Here is a 15,071-nt window from a genome sequence, read left to right as displayed (position 1 = left end):
ATGTTTTCTTCAGCGCTCTTTGTGGCTGTTCCTTTGTTTTCAGTTCACGTGATTACGTAGGAGGCGTGATGACGCGATACGCGACTCCGCCTCCCACGGCCATCGACCTGCACTCCATTACAGTATATGGACAAAAAAGAGGTTCCAGTTATGACCATTACGTGTACAATTTCGAAATGAAACCTGCCTAACTTTTGTAAGTAAGCTGTAAGGAATGAGCCTGCCAAATTTCAGCCTTCCACCTACACGGGAAGTTGGAGAATGAGTGAGTCAGTGAGTGAGGGCTTTGCCTTTTATTAGTATAGATGTACACTGTCTGCTATGTATTTGCTTTGTAAATCTTATTTATTGTCTTTTGTTCTACACCTGTAAATACCTGTATGTTTCTTTTGTATATATTTCAGTTTACAATGAGGTGCGTACTGTAAAAGCCTTCAAGAAAGCTCACCCTTGTCGTTTTTATGTGGATGTACCGAGTTGTTTAAGCTCTATGCAGCCACGTTGCATGGACAGCACAGAGTGAGGCAGAAAACTTACAAATAAAATAAATACCTTAAGTTAAAAAGAAAAGCTTGAAACAATGTTGCAGAATAGTACAATTCTAAAGGAGATGTCATAATGATGATGTGCAAGTGAAAGTGTGAGAGTGTAGTCTGTCTGCACATGCACATACATACATGCACATATACTGTACACACACACACACACACACACACACACACACGTTCATAAGTATATGACAGAGCGCATGAATATACAAAGCAGTCAGGCAAGTTACTGCTTTGAAACTACTGAGGTGTCTGTTAGTTTTAGTCTGAATTGACCTGAAGCGTTTACCAGAAGGGAGTTTCTGGAATAAGTGATGAGCTGGTGGATTGAGTCCGTGGTGATCCTTTTGACTCGGTTAGTGATGTGAGACGTCTACAGCTCTTCCACAGACGGAAGAGCCCAGCCAGTTATTTTCTCAAAAGAGAATCTTGCTAGCATCTTATATGGTGAAAACCCTCAAAAGGCACATTATTTGTACAAAAGTGTTGGTGTACTAGGGACTGAACTGGCAGGATCTTGGCTGAATATAGCACCTTTTTATAGCAATGCATTATGGGTGAATATGAACCAATCAGGGTCAGACAGGAAATTACTGCTGGAGAGTGAGTTGGAAATTTTGTAATATATATATATATATATATATATATATATATATATACACCAATCTCCCCTTCAGTCCTTGGCCACACAACACAATGCCTTCAGTCTCTCAGGTCCACCTCCACTCCTCTCCTCCGAGCTTCGTCCTACTCCTCCCAGCTCTTGCTATTGACTGGAGGGAGGCGGCCCCTTTTATACACCCCGGATGGACTCCAGGTGCATCCTGAGGAGCTTCTGTAGCCACACCCCTGTGTAGCGGAAGCTCTGGCGGTGTATCCGGAAGTCCTCCGGGTGTCCCCAATCCTCTTCCCCCCAGCACTTCCAGGTGTGACGAAAGTATTGAGGTCCAGGGCTCCCAAGGCATCAGGGCGCCCCCTGGCAGTGACCATGGGCCCCTACAGGGTAGAGCTTCCATGCTCTGTAGCCGTGGCCCCCAAAGCAACCAGGGTGGACGCCCCCTCGTGTTCTGGAGGAGGCACATATATATATTGTGGGGAACAACCCAGACACAGACAGGTAGACTTCATTTCGTTACCCAACACACGTTTATTTAAAAGTCTATTTACAATATTAAATGCTCCACAACCCACAGACTCCCCAAAGTCCAGGCCAAACCACACTATGCCTCATTCTCCTCAGGCCGCCTCCGTGTCTCCTCCTGAGACCTTGTCCAACTTCTCTCCAGACTCCAGCCTTTCCATGAAGGGAGGCGGCCCCTTTTATGAGCACCCAGATGTGCTCCAGGGGTGTCCCGGCAATCTCCCGCCGGCACTCCCCAGTGTGGCGGAAGTCCCGGCTGCGTACCCGGAAGCACTCCGGGTGTCCCCACTCGTCTTCCCCCCAGCACTTCCTGGTGTAGCGGAAGTGCTGGGGTCCAGGGTTCTCCAGGCATGGGGGCGCCCCCTGGCGGTGACCACGGGCCCCTACAGAGTTGAGCTTCCCAGCTCTGTACCCGTGGCCCCCAAAGGAACCAGGGCGGTCGCCCTCTCATGGTCTGGAGGAGGCACAAGCCCTCCTCCGGTCTTCCTGGGCATCTCGGCTGGGTGCCACCCCCAGCCGCATGCCACAATATATATATATATATATATATATATATATATATATATATATATATATATATATATATAATATATAGTGCCTTTTAATGTCAAGTCATACTTGTGTTTGTAACAACATGTATCTAAAATTGAACTTTGACACTTTGAGTCCCTGGTAGGAATTCATGTTTTTATAGTGTCTGTTTATATCAAGGCATATTGTAAAATTGGCAATGTGATTGTAGCAACATGAAGATAAAGTCAAACCTCTCAGGTTAAATCAGCAAGTCACTGGTAGGGACTGAACTGGAAAGTGTAAGCTTTTGTCTAGTGCCTTTTTTGTAAATACATGTTGCACATACTGTAGAGTAAAAGTGGTCCAGCATTTAGAATGATATGAGAGTGAAGGGAAGCCTAATAAGGAGGTGTATAGAGAGGAGTGGTGAGGACCCCACACTGATCCTTGGGCCATTCCAGTGTTTGCCTGGTACACCCTTCCTATCTCTCCATGCTAGGACATATGGTAGGATCTGCCCAAGAGGATGGAGTCAAACAACCTGAAAGCAGTCCCAGTGATGCCAAAGTGAGATAGGGTAGCAAGGAGGATCTGGTGGTTGACTGTGTCCAAGGCAGACTAAAGATCTAGCATGATGAGGACAGATGACACATTGGTTGCCGTAACTTGACAAAAAAAGTGAGTAGAACTGTCTCAGAGAAATGGTCTGACTGATTAAAATCAATCAGCCCATTCTGTAGAATTAAGAAACAGACTTGGCAAGAGATGGCAAGGTCCAGTGTTTGAAATAGAATGGAAAGGTGAGGGCTGGTCTGATGGGTCGAGAGGGGTCTTCTCGAGAAGAGGAGCTATTAGGGCCTGTTTGAACACAGTCGGAAAAGTGCGTGTGATTATTGAGGTGCTGGCAACGTGTGTAAGTACAGAAATAGGAAAGGGAGGGTGGAGGTTGCATTTTCCTTCAATTTGTTAAATTTTTCTTGACTATTTTTAATGTTATCTGTTTATAATTAAAATCAATAAAATATATTACAAAAAAAAGAAAGAGAGAAACAGCCTGAAGGAGATGTGAATGGATAAGGTCAAGTGGATAGGTCTCTACATACAGGAGACAGGGCAGATAACAAATACAACTACATATATTATTAACGAAAATAGCAAAATAATTAATAAACAACATTAATAATATATAAATTTAACAAATAGAATTAGTAGCAACAAAAAAGACAAATCAACAAAAAAAAAAACACTTGAGTCAGGAGAAGAACCCTGGTAGAACTATCATGGTGCTTTCTCCAGCCTGATACAGTATACTACTTCCTTATCTGTGGTTTCCTTTCTGTTGCTTTAGAATAATTGTAAATTTTGACAAAAAATCTTGACGAAAATGGAATGCAGCTAAACATCAAGAAGGACGGTGTACCTGGAATGTGGCCCACAGATGGATGGTACCATCACAACTGATGATCAGGACCTGATCAAACCAATCCAATTCAGGCATCTGGGATCCACGCTGAGCGCTGATGGTGACACTTTCCCTGATGTCTGAGCCAATGTTATTGCTGCCTGGCTTCAGTGGTGTCAAGTGACAGGGGTCCTCTGCATTCATAGAATGCCCATACACCTCAAGGCTAAAATCTACAAGACGATGGTGCAGTCAGTGACCCTGTATGGATTTGAATGCTGGCCGGTGACCGTGAAACACAAACAAACACTGCACATCACTGAAATGTGGATGCTCTGTTGGATACTTGGACGAACAAACGAAGGTGTGTGGAAAAGGATGGGTAGCGCTTATTGAGAAGATGCTAAGATGGCCTTACATCTAAGTTTGGATGGAAGACAACCACATGGCTGGCCAAAGAAGCATTGAATAGGCAGTGTTAAGAGATGACATGCGGCATGTCAACATCACCCCCGTGGACAACTTTAATTGGATCAAGTGGAGAAGGGCGAGCAAGGAAGACAAAGAAGAATGATTGTAATTTTTTTGAAAATTGTAATGTTTTTTATTTCGTTTTTATGTTTTGAGTATCTAAGTTTTTTTATATTCTTTGTGAATGGGACCTCAAGAGGCGGGGCCACCCTGAGCTCACCACTGAGGGACCGCCTTCCACCTTTATATTCCAGGTTGGGGAGTCAGTCCCTCAGAGGCTTATTGTTTGTTGCAGTTTTGCCACCTTTTTTATAAGTGCTACTTTGATCTTCTGGGTAATTTATTTTTATATTTTGTTCTATTTCTTTGATTTGATTTGTATATCGTATTTTAGATTTAGCTTATTAACCTTTTTTGTCCCTTTTCCTCCTTCTCTTTATTGTGTTCCTTGGAAATACTTTTGAACATTTTGAAATCACTTTTCACCATTCGATGTACCGTTCATCTGTTCTTAATGTCTAATTATGCAAGGCATCAAGCATTTTGGCCCCCTGGACCTGCAAGACCAGGATTTTCTTGCTGTCTTTGGGCCATATTTTGTGCAGGAAATTACACCCTAATGACAAAGAGTAAACCGATGGGGTTCTTCAGAAAAACCCCAGGGGTTCACTCCCTAATGGGATATGAGGGGTCAAAGTTACTCCAGTGAAAAAATGGGGATTGATAATATAAACCTGTGGAGTGTTGTTTTATGCTGTTTCGAGGTTGCAGATCACGATTATGATAACAGTTTTGATTTTCGCTTTAGGTCACCTATTATAAAGAGTCTTTGTTTGCCCCTTCATCCATAAGTTGGAGGTTTATTTTTGGTGTAGCGGTCTGTGGTGGTCGCAGGGATGCTAAGATTCATACCATCTGAAGATGGTGTTTGTTTATTTTATTCTGGGGACCCCAGAAACGCACCCAGCCTTAACCCGGCACACACACACTCACACACAGAGAGACTGTTAGTGGCACATTGAATAAATAACAATGAAATATATTAATCAAGTAATAAAAAAAGTACACACATTATAACCAAAATCATATACACAAAGGTCCTCCCCAGCTCCCCGACAATGAGACTCATTTACATAACACTAATTCAAACAATAAACACCAAAACAGTCTAGTATAGCAGGGGCAGTTGATAATGGATGTGTGATTGAAACACCCTGTGAACAACCATCTGAAAGCAATGTAAAGTTTTGTCCTACCAGGTTCCTGATGCGGCGTGATTGGGAGTGCTTCCTCAGATGAAGATGTATCCTGTCAGTATGAACTCAACATGGACAGGTGGGCACAGGACAGCACATACGTACATCCAGACAGAAACTTACATCCAAGGTGGTTAAGTCATAATCCAATTGTGTGTATGAGGCGTATTGACAAACAGACGGAGGATCGTAATCTCCCTAGCATCTTCTAGGTTCCTTTTTAAAGGGTTCATCTGCTCAATCTTCTTCCCAGCAGCTCCTGCACCCTCTGAAGCTGTCCAATAGTGTTATACCACTGGGGCTGCTGGGAGATGTGAGACATTTAAAGTAGCGCTGCTACATTCCCCAACCCCAGGCTACTGTGTATGGCTGAACCAAGGCTTAAGGCTGGCGATGTTCACAGTGTCCACTTGTTTTTAGTTCCTGACAATCCCCACTGTACAGAATAGGCCACTGGACCTTTTTGCTATATTATAGTGGTGGGGCTGAACCATTTAGGGGCCACTTTAGCTGTAAAATTATCAAAGGCTTTGGAGAGGGGGTGAGTCCTAATTCAGAACTTCTTACCAACTGAGAACTGAGCAGGCTTGTGTCTCCGATTGTATGACTGAGATTGTCTAGACTGGGCTGCCATCATCCTCTCCTTCACCTGTTGTGTAGAGCAGTGGATGGTCTGGAGCTGGTCATAAATAGGTGTATCTGGTTTGGGTGGATGGCGACCAAGTACCCTTTCTAGAGGACCTGTAAGCTGTCTGCCTAAAGCTAACAATCAGGCTATAGGGGTTTCACCTGCAACCTCATGCAGCGAACCAGAGTTCAGGTAGCTACTTAAACCACTCATGATGGTCATCTCTGACAAAGCATGCAATCATGGCCTTGGTGGTGGTGGTTCACCTGCTCAGTGTCATTTGATTGGGGGGTGATATACCTTAGTCTTCATGTCAACCATTTTCTTGGATGAGTGGATCACTACAATTGCTTGACTGAAAATGAAGGCTATGAGGTACCCTGACCCTTTTAATGTTGGATGTTTAATGTATACAAGTCACACGTCTCACTGTCACCTTGCAGACTGTTTTGCAGTTTATAAACATGTTGGTTTAATCCATCCATACTCCAACCCGCTACATCCTAACTACAGGGTCACAGGGGTCTGCTGGAGCCAGTCCCAGCCAACACAGGGTGCAAGGCAGGAAACAAACTGCAGGGCGTGCGCTCACACACACTCACACACACACACACCAAGCACACACTAGGGACAATTTAGAATCGCCAATGCACCTAACCTGTATGTCTTTGGACTATGGGAGGAAACCGGAGTACACGGGGAGAACATGCAAACTCCACACAGGGAGGACCCGGGAAGCGAACCCAGGTCTCCTAACTGTGAGGCAGCAGAGCTACCCACTGCGCCACCGTGCCACCATGTTGGTTTAATAAGAAACAAAAAAACAAGTTATTCAAGTTACTATGGTGTTTTAATTTCTGTGCTTGGCATTTGCCCTGTTGGTTTCTCCACAAATGCAGACAGGCCTAACTGGTGCCACACTTAAAATAAAAGACCTCCTGTTCCCCTCCGCTTTATGACCGTTAGGCCATATTGTGAGGGAAGAAACCCCAAGTCTTGTGCAGCCAGTTGCAATACACTGCAATGTAAAAGCCCCTTTCACCCAGCGCCGACTTTCACCCGGGGTTACATCCCGTTTTTCTCCTCTTTAAGGGGATTAATAAAGCAAACTCCCATTAGAGCGCTTGTGGTTATTGCATTGACCTCGCTGCCCTTTTTGTAACAGTGACATATGGCTAAGAAGCCTGGCCCTCTGTGTGACCTTCTGGGCAGTGCTTTTCCTTTCTGACCTTGAACTGCCTGTGAGTATTTACACAGCTGCAAACCACCAGTTGTGGGGGGCATAAAAACCATGGAACAACATTCCATCTTTATGATAACGCCCTTTGTTTTAATCTTCATTGATAAATTTGTTTTTACTTATTTGTTTTAAGTGAATGTTATTCCCGGCTGCAGTTTAAGCACCAGAGTCTTGAATCAACAAGGGGACGTGGGCATCGAGAATGAATGTTTAAGGGGAAAGCACACCTGCAAGTAAAGTGTAGAAATGCAGGAAAATAAGAAAGTGGGAGATTTTAGTTAAGGGGGATGCAGCTGCTGCCTCACAGACAGCCTGGTTCAACTTTGGAAATCTGACTATGAAAGGTGCTATAGGGCTGATGACCTTATATTCCTTATCTTTCTGATACGAAAGGAGCTATATAAAATTCAAAGAACATTTACGTCAATACTGCAGGAGTCCATAGCCAATCCCAGCAGGAAACAGACACTGAAGAAAGACAGTTAGTGTGAGCGCCCCCTTCATCCCGGAGTGGTACTGTCATGATATTATAATCCACAAAGGATTTCTCTTTTTATTTTTAACGCGTGTTTTATTGTTTGATTAGGGAGTGTAAGGGACGACCGGCAGCTCAACCCAGCCGGGACGCCCAAGAAATGGAAGGATGGCAGCTCCCCCGGATTGTAGCGGTGCCCCAGATTCCCACAGGGCACCATGGGGCTTGGAGTTCTCTATCTCAGCCCTGTTGGGTACTTTGGGTGTTGTGAAAATGGAGGAGCCGTATGGCATGAGGTTTCCACCTGACCCGGAAGTGCTTGCAGATCACTTGGGCGGAAGAACAGAAGCACCTCTGGGGTGACCAATGTAAAAGGACTTGACAGGGATGCGCCAGAGTCGGGAGGTGGAGGATGAAGTTTCCTGGGGGGAGCGGAGGTGGCAAAGACCAGAAAAAGAACGAAAGAAGAGTCGTTGTGCTAAACTTGTATTGTACTTGTGGCTGTGGTGGTGGGAAACGCTTTGTGAAGAGTTTTCCTCATAACAAAAAGTCTCTTGTGTGCTTTTAACTTGTTCCCTGTGTCTGTTGTGTTGGGTTTGAGGGACCTGGAACGCCCCCTAGTGTCCACAGTAGATTTACACTTGGCGATGTGGTTTTTATTTTTTTGTTTCTTGAGCACTTGGTTAATTGATTTCACTTGTTTGTAATTGTTTTATTTAATTGGGTATTTTTCATGTGTTTTGACATTGTTTGAATCTAATTGGATTGAAAAGGATGCAGTTAACAAAGACAGAGAGAAGATGGAAGGTCCCCGGATTTGGTCCAATGAAAGTTCAGAAGTGGAAAAAAAGAAATGATTGCAGAATGTCGTAGAAGAGGTGGCAGTGGCTACAGGGGAGCCAGCAACACAAACTCAAGTGGTTCGTGAGCTGAAACTGGGGGGCTTTTCCTTAAGGAAACAAGAAACAGCCAGGCTAAAAGTTAATTATTATTCAATCCTGGGGGCCAAGCCGAGCAGAAAATGGCCACCAGATTCAGCTGTTTAGACGCTTCTTTCCAGTTATGCTGCAGCTTTCTCCTGGAGAGGAGTGGGTCTTCAGGAATCTCTGGTGGATGGAGGATCAGGCGAAAGACTTCAGGGGTGATTGACTATTTTTGGGACTACACAGTTCAACAAAAGAAGAAAAAATGGCAGGTTTTACTTAATTGTTTTAAAATATTTTAATGTTTTATTCTTGTGAAAGGTATCATCGGCCCGTTGCAGCATTATTGTTTGTGTTTGTCTTTGGGTCCCTCTTTTTGAACCTAAAAGAAAATAATAAGGTCCTAGTGCCCATTACCTCAGGAAGGTGATGCCCCAGGATGACATGTATGTTATATTATGATGAAACCGGGCACTCCCCCCCAAAAACATGATGACACAAACACAGTCCCGAGTTCAAATAAAGGTATGTTTATTACAAAAATGCCTCTTCAAAGGTAACAAGCACAGTTTCTTTCTTTCTTTCTCTCATCACAACACCTCACAATTCCTATCACCACCACACTATCCTCCTCCAGTCAAGTGTTGCTCTCCGTCCTCCCAGCTCTTATTTGCCTGGACAAGGGAGTGAGGTCCTTTTAATTGAAAACCCGGGAGTACTTCATTATAGTGGGGAGTATATCTCCCTGCAGCACCCCTTTGGACTCCATCAGGGCTATGCTGCCAGACTACAACTCCCAATATTCCTTGCTAGTTCCTGATTGGCATCTATATGGAGGGCTGCTGCCATCTAGTGCCTGGGAGTAATAAACACCCCTTGGAGACAGTCCTTCGATGTCCTTCTCTTTTCTTCCTTCCAGGGAAGGTACTGTCCATTTGGAGTATGCGAAGCGTTCACAAAGACCAGGGGGCTCATGCATAACACTGTGTGTAGAATTCACACTAAAACATGGTGTACGGACAAAAGTGAAAATGTGCATTCGCCAACTTCCACGTTCTTCCACTCCATACATCCCAGGCAGCATGAAAAGTAACACACGTGCACACACCTGCTGCCCCACCCCAACTCCTCCCAGAATTACGCCTCTTTGAATACACAAATCAATATAAATAGCCCTTAACCTCTTAACCGCCCTCTGTCGGATATTCATGGCGTTATTGCTGACGCCTTACTGCCGGAATTATCCAGCACATTTGCCTATGGCTATGTGAATGCCTGGCGCGTAGTAAAACTGACAGTTTGGCGTGGGTATTATTACTACATTGTATTTCGACAACTCTGCGGTTGTATTGGCCGGTCACGTGATGTGATTCGGAAGTGAAAGCTGTGAATATGGCGAAACGTAAACTGACTTCAAGTGAGGTTTTGCAGGCGATTTTGGACAATAATTATGATCATGATTGTAGCAGTTCTGAAGAAGATTTTAGCGACAATTATGATCAGCAACGTGCGCTGCATGATACTGTGAATGACGATGCATCGGATGATGGCGATGAGTGGGTGTATCCCCAACATCTCAACTGGACTGCTGCCCGTTATCTGAGCCAGATAAAAAAGATCCAAACTGTGACCGCTTGTTCAAGCTACTTCCTTTGATTGACCATTTATTTGAAACATTTCAGCAGGTATTTCAGCAGGTAAATACTGCTTGAATAAATGTAAAGTAAAAAAACGAAAATTGTTCAGATTTCGCCTGGCATGGGGAATATTTAGGGAGTTGGCGGTTAAAGGGTTAAGCTCAGCGTTCTGTGAAAAGGCAATGGCAAAAGCATGGGGGGATATACAGTAGAAGAATTTCAGCGAATACGAAGTGGAGGCAAAGAAAAACGTACTATTTGTTGGTTTAAACAGTGATATAAACAACAAAAGGAAGTTAATCGAGTGACATAGAGTGTTGGAGAAACTCGAAAGTTCAAGTTTACAAAGTTGCACAGTGCCCGAAATAAAAAAGAAATTGTCAGATATCAAAGTCGCCGTGAAAAGGCGAGTCGTAGCCCACCATCTGAGTGTCATATGAAAGCTTATTAGGGTACAGAGAAAAAAAAAATTAGGGACACAGTGAGGGAAAAGCACAAAATGTCAACTTTATTCTCAAAATTTCCACTTTAATCACGTAGTTTATTTTGTCATTAAAGTAGAACATCGTAAACGTCATCTTTAAATCGTTTAATTTACTAGTTGCTCAAATCCCATCGTAACTAAAGTAGCACTTTAAATGCTTTGTTTTGTATTTGTTCTTCTATGTGCTCTATGTGTGTGAATCACTACGTGCTTCTTAAACGGGCTTTCTCTTCATCCAACAGGACACAGAATCCATTACATTCATGATATTACAGCTCTCTGAACAATTTAAATACTGAGATGCATACTTGATATCATTTTCATGATGACAGGAGTTAAAGCATGTTATTAAAAATGGGAACACAGTGGCACAGTGATAATGACGAGCTGCTGCCCTGTCCAGAGATTGTTCATGCCTCATGCAAGATGCTTACAGTGCTGTGCACGACCTTCGATGAGATAATTTATTGTAGCAGTACTGTCTGTTTCAAACGTACTAACCTCCAGTTCCTGTTCTTCCTTTTCTTTCTCCAAGTAACCAATCACCACACAATCAGCTCTGTGATAGATGTAAAGCCATCTGTAAGCTGAGAACTCCGATTCTTCAAAACTTTTAAGGAACATTGAAATATCTTTGTAGTACATGTTTAATTATTCTGTCCATCTATCTTTTCAGTGTCGCATCAGCCCCAGCAAGAATACAGCGCGAGGCAGGAACAATCCCTGAACGGGGCGCCAGCTCCTGGCTAGCACTGCGACACCGTGTCCTCACATGTTTAATTATTAACAATATAGATTATTTAAATGAAGTTAACATTTTATCTGTATAATGTAATAAACACATTTTACTGCATTTCATCTTAAAAATAATATCGTTATCATATGAAAATACATGCTTCAAAAAGTGGCTCAGGTTGTGCAATATTATAACTGTATCGCAAATTTACAGTGAGGTGATTGTACTTATAAGTACAAACAGTTCTACAAGGAGCACTTGATGGACTGATTGAGTGCGTTTATAGTTCTTGGGATGAAACTGTTTCTGAACCGCGATCAGGCCCGGCCTTAGGCATAGGCGAAGTAGGTGACCGCCTAGGGCCCCGGCGTCCGAGGGCCCCGGATCGACTCCTTGGTCTAATTTTCACGCATTTCGCAGATCTTCCAAGGGGGCCCCTGGACCCCACTTTCACCTAGGGCCCCATAATACCTAAGACCGGGCCTGCCGCGATGTCCCTACAGGAAAGGCTCTGAAGCGTTTGCCATATGAGAGCAGTTCAAATAGGCAGCATGGCTGAGGCAGCGTGTGCTTGATGCTGTAAACCGATAATTCTCTTTCTGATCAGCTGTGATTCCACACTCAGATACAGTTGGATAAATTCTTGAGAGTAACAACGCTAAAGCAGTTATGGTATTTAGAATAGTTTGGCCATTCCATGGACCATTATATTGTTAAAGGTTAATTACAATCAGATGCCTTAAACTAATAAACAATATGGGGTTAATTTCAGTGTATTTATAAAGCCACATCAGGGATGTGGATCTAAAAAAGAAAGGGTAACCACATAGGAACAAAAGCACTGCTTTGACGCTGGGTGCCGCCAGTTTGCAGAACCCAGCGGAGAACTTACGTATGCCAAGATTTGAGCTGGCGTGAAAATGTGCGTGGCTTTACGGCAAGTTTAGGTTTTATACATCACAATTTGAGCATGAAAACAGGCGTACGCAACATTTTTGTGCATACGCACCATTTATACATAAGGACCCAGCACTTTCAATTCTGGAGTTTCCAAAATTGGGATTTCTGCATTGGTGTTCAGTACAATATATTGCTTTATTTCTGGTTACAAAGTAATATTTTTCTGATTAATATTTTAAACTTCACAACTGGTAAGCCTTTTATAATCTTTTATGATTTCGACTCTTGCCTCTTTTCTCAACCACTTCTCATCTCCCAATCCTGTTTTCATTAAAATCTTTACAGTCTGATCTAAAGTCAGTACACCATGATGCTAAGTGCAGTGCACAAAAATGGCATTGCAGTAAAACGATAAAAATGATACATTTTGCCTGCATATTACTATAGACAAATTAATGTTAAGAAAAATTCTCTGCGTAGAATAACCCTAAAGTGGATGCAAAAAGGTCAAAAAAGAACTGAGCAGCTTCTACAAAAGTAAATTACAGATCATAACAGTTCTGATCTCGTGAGGAGTGAGAAAATATTTTCTGAAAGAAGATCATGAGATGGACGTAGTCAGAAAATAGGACAGAATTTTGGTAACCATGAAGCACCACTATCGTACGTCTAAGTCAAATCCTAATTCAAGAGACAAAGTCGTAAGCCAGAGGAAAATAATTGGAAAAGTAACCCAATAAAATTGCTAACTTGCACTTTGTTTACCTAATCTTACATGTTGATAGATCCATGATATGCATGCTGCATACCCATAATGCCTTCTGGGAAAACATTCCCATTGAAACCACAATACCAAGTTGCAAAGAATGACGGCACCCATAATGAAACAAAATAGCCTCACACCATAATAATACAAATTTTAATGTTTTTCAGTAAGCTTCTAGAGAAACAAGGCCCAAAATGTATTCCTTGGATAGAAAAACCTACATGAAGAAGCAGAGATTGTGGAAAAAGAATTAAAAAAATGACATAAAAAATGAAAGAAAAGGCCAAATCATAATAAATTCTAAATTCAAAGAAGATGTTTGAAAAATTAAAAGGTCAAAATCAGAAACATTGTTTCAGCCATAGGATGAGAGGGTAACAGTTTGGGTGGCTAAGAACCCTAAATTTATTTTCACAGGTCAGCAATAAAGAACCAGAACTGGAACTCAACATGCGGCAGCACATCTGTTAAGTCAGAGAACAAGAGAGTCAGTGATTGTCAGGTCCAAAGTGCAGAATGTTGGCATTGCAAACTTTATTAAATTAACAGTTACAGTAAAATGCCTCCCGGGGCTTAAGGAATTAAGGCAAAATGTTAAATGGATCAACAGAAATTTTGCATCATGATCAACTTATTACTGTGCCACACAAGATTATAGGCATTCAATACGAAACCATTAAAGTTGATAACTACACCCAACTTCCATGCTATTGATCATTTATGGGAATTTTTGCACCACCCCCACACCTCCATATGTTGGAGATATTGATTACAGTTAGGGAGCCAATGGAAAGAATTTCCAAAAAGTAAGATTCAGGACACTGCCAGTCACTTATATTAGGGTTAACTTAGACTTCTTGCAGCCTTTGTCAATTTTTGTAAAGCATTCAACTCAGTTGATCGAGCTGCCCTGTGGGACATCCTGAGGGTTCGCAGGATCCCCTCGAGGTTGCTGGATATCATGGCCGGCCTGTACACTGGTACTGTGAGTGCTGCGCAGAGTGAAGGCAGAACCTCTGTGTTTATCCCACTCCATTCTGGAGTGTGTTCTACTCCTACTCTGTTCAATGCTTGTATGGACTGGGTGTTGGGCAAGGTCGTGAGGTCCAGTGGCTGTGGGGCATCTGTTGGTGAAGAAAGATTCACTGATCTTGACTTTGCTGATGATGCTGTGATCTTCGCAGAGTCAATGTTGGCGCTCGAGAGACTGAGCGAGGAGTCTGAGTGTCTGGGCTTGCGAGTGCCCTGATAAAAACCAAAGAGCCAGGCCTTTAATGACCTCTTGGGCACAGCCGTCAGCGGTGTGTTACTGTCTGCGGAGAGAGGGCCGAACTCATCGAGAGGTTTACTTAACCTCGGCAGTGACATTCACGTGTCTGGTGACTCTTCCTATGAAGTCAGTAGACGGATTGGGAGAGCATAGGGGTTCATGAGGTCACTGGAAAGGGGTGTGTGGCACTCCCAATATCTCTGCAAAAGGACAAAGGTCCAAGTCTTTAGAGTCCTGATGCTTCCTGTCTTGCTATATGGTTGTGAGATGTGGATGCTATCCAGTGACCTGAGATGAAGACTGGACTCCTTCAGTACTGTCTCTTCGGAGAATCCTTGGGTACCACTGGTTTGACTTTGTGTTGAATGAGCAGTTGCTGACAGAGTCCTGAATGAGGCACATTACCTGCATTCTGAGGGATTGTCAGTTATGGCACTACAGCCATGTGGTGTGCTTCCTCGAGGGTGATCCAGCTCACAGAATCCTCTTTGCTGAGTACCTGAGTGGCTGGACCAGGCCAAGGGGATGCCCAAGTAACACCTTGCTGCAGCAGATAGAGGGTTGTTTCCGTAGGGTGGGATTGGACCGCGTGTCTGCCTTTATCAACTGGGATCTTGAGCTGTTTCATCATGTGGTGGGTGCGGCAATGTGCTGTATCAGTGCATGCTCCCCAACCTGACC

This window comes from Erpetoichthys calabaricus, chromosome 2, assembly GCF_900747795.2.
Source record: "Erpetoichthys calabaricus chromosome 2, fErpCal1.3, whole genome shotgun sequence".
NCBI classification, from domain to species: domain Eukaryota; kingdom Metazoa; phylum Chordata; class Cladistia; order Polypteriformes; family Polypteridae; genus Erpetoichthys; species Erpetoichthys calabaricus.
The sequence above is the reverse complement of the archived record's forward strand: the minus strand, read 5'-3'. Positions refer to the sequence as shown.